This window comes from Corvus brachyrhynchos, unplaced genomic scaffold, assembly GCF_000691975.1.
Source record: "Corvus brachyrhynchos isolate BGI_N302 unplaced genomic scaffold, ASM69197v1 scaffold114, whole genome shotgun sequence".
In the NCBI taxonomy this organism is placed as follows: domain Eukaryota; kingdom Metazoa; phylum Chordata; class Aves; order Passeriformes; family Corvidae; genus Corvus; species Corvus brachyrhynchos.
Genome location: NW_008238337.1, coordinates 7,455,857 through 7,458,269, shown reverse-complemented (window position 1 = coordinate 7,458,269; position 2,413 = coordinate 7,455,857). Strand labels below are relative to the sequence as shown.

The 2,413-nt window shown below is 40.0% G+C and overlaps 1 protein-coding gene across 1 annotated transcript in view; it reads left to right on the top strand.

Moving 5' to 3' along the window:
• The first annotated feature begins 6 nt into the window (after positions 1–6).
• The window catches only part of TANGO2 (transport and golgi organization 2 homolog), a 28,659-nt gene continuing 26,252 nt past the window's right edge, over positions 7–2,413 (top strand). Inside the window, exon 1 of the mRNA XM_008634098.2 lies at positions 7–154. The gene's annotated coding sequence lies outside the window, so the exon portion shown is untranslated. The remainder of the gene's footprint in view (positions 155–2,413) is intronic.

Sequence of the window (2,413 nt, the reverse complement as noted above, 5' to 3'; positions counted from 1 at the left end):
GGATGGGTGCGCGCCCCCGCCTCGCTGCGCGGTTGAAGGGTTTCTCCGCTCGGGAACGCAACGCTGCCTTGCGCAGCTGTTCGCCCGGAGGTTCCGGGCCCAGCTGGTGGCTGAAATGCTGTGGCAGAGGGCCCGTCAGGTGCAGCGCAGCCAGGTAATGCTGGCACGCGATCCGCATGGATTTGTCTAACTTGACCTTCTCGCCGTTTGCAGTGGTCTATGCGCTGCCATCGTCACCTCTCAGCTTTGTCTTTGGTAACCTAAATAGCTTGAGCTTCCTACGTCCCTATTTTATATCTTGTTATCTCTCCCTTTCATTAATGTTCCTCCTCTGAATAATTTCCTGTGTTTTTCCTCCCTCCCTAACCGTGGGTGCCAGAAATGGTGCATCGTTCCAATGCCTCTGTGCTGTGGACAAAGACAGTGTCACTCCCCTGTCTCCTTTTTATATTGTGTATTTATACGTTTAATTGTTAGAGTAGTCCAGTTTACCACAGTATTACCCTGAGAGGTCACACTGAAATAGTAACAACTAAATTCTTTTTTGAGGTACTTTTTGTCATGCTAGCTCCATCTCTGCATTCTTTATTTCCAGATGCATTTCCTCACATTTTATGACATTAAAAATGCAATTTACTGGACTGGGATGACTTAATTGGATACATCAGATGATTTTGTAACCAGATATTAATTATTCGCTCATTTATTAGGCTACAAAATTTACTAGTATCTTGCATTATCTAGACAATTGATCGAGATACCAAACTGAATCAGAGCAAGAGCTCATCTCTAGAAAACTGTCAGGGTCTCTGATGTCTCCTCTTTACAGCTGCTTTTTGAGACCTCTCAGGGAAAAGATACTTAATCCATCTAAGGTGTGCTTTATGCATTCCAAATAATGTGCATTCCAGCACTTGAAGAAAAAGCACTTTAAACAAATATCAGGACTATTTCTCTTTTAGTTTTTGAAACTAACTCAGGACAATTCTACAAGCCTTTCATTAGGCTTCTGCTTGTATTTTAGCTTTCTCCAATAGAAGTTCTGCCCTGACAGTACCACTCTCTTGAAATGGATACAGAATCAGAGCCTGCTTGGGATCAGTCTATTCAAGTTTGGCAAACAATGGGAGCTATACACTGATCCCCTAGGACAGGGTCTAGAAGGGGCAACAATAACCAAGCTGTTTTAGGCAGAACAAAAGGTAGACAGGAGAATAAAAGGAAGAGTCAGAATGGCCCCCAAATCCAGTATTCACAAATTCTTGCAGTAGACTGGTTTTGTGAAGCCTCCTAAAAGGCTTTTTAAATGACTCTGAACTTATTCTTTATTTCCATATGTATTAAAAATAGCAAAAAAACCCCAAAACCAGTAAAAAACACCTTTAAGTTTTAAGCCTATGGACACTTGCTTCTTCCCATGGACATGACTGCTGCTGAAGGTATTCACATTATCATCTGAAGATTTTAAATGGGTATCAAGCATAGAAGCTAAACAATCTTTGGTCACAGTGATGAGTCTATACTTTGAGACTCAAACAGAGTGCCAAAATGAACAATACGTTACATTTAATGTGCATGCATTTTACCAATTTCAGTGTAACGGAGATTTGTAATTTGTCAATTTAGTCATCAGATAACTGCTTTGAATAACAGCTCTCTACCTGAAAGCATAAATACATTCTAGGTTTATATGTCTCAAGGTAATAATTGCAATCTATTGTTGTGTTTCAGAAGCAATAGTACAAAGAATGATGATCATACACTCATCCAGTAATTTTCATCAGTAGATCTCAAGAGACCTTGTGAAGGTCAATGCTATTGTCCCATTGATGATGATGGAGAAGGAAAGCATTGAGATTGAACTTGCTCAATGTCATATGCCAGAGCAGTGCTAAAGCTGGCAATTGACTTCAGGTTTTCTGTATCCAGGATGAAAGGTTTTGCCTCACAAGCCACCTAACACATCTCTATGCCCCTGGGAATTCTTTTAATTACTGTTTCACATCTTGTGTGTATTGTGTTTATCAGTGTTAAAACCTGAAAGAGCACTCCAGGCTTTTATGGTGTTTCCTTACAGGCTTCACCATAAAACATTTTGTAATTTACAGGCTCCACTGAAACCCTTTATTGTTACCCATTAAAAAAAAAGTCAGAAAAATAAGTTTGAGATTTTGTTTGAAAAATGAAATATTAATATTTCAGTAGGACCAAAAGGTGACACATATCCAATCCCAACCTAAATCTGAAGATCAACATTACTAAATGTTTGATTATCAGTTCTGATCATGCTGTGCTAATAACTGAAAGCAAATTTGACATTGTCACTTGTGTTTTCCTCAATCCTCAGGAAAGCTGTCCTGGCTGGAATTCATCCCATTGCAAGCTCAGGGCTCAGTGACTTTGGGGCATTCCT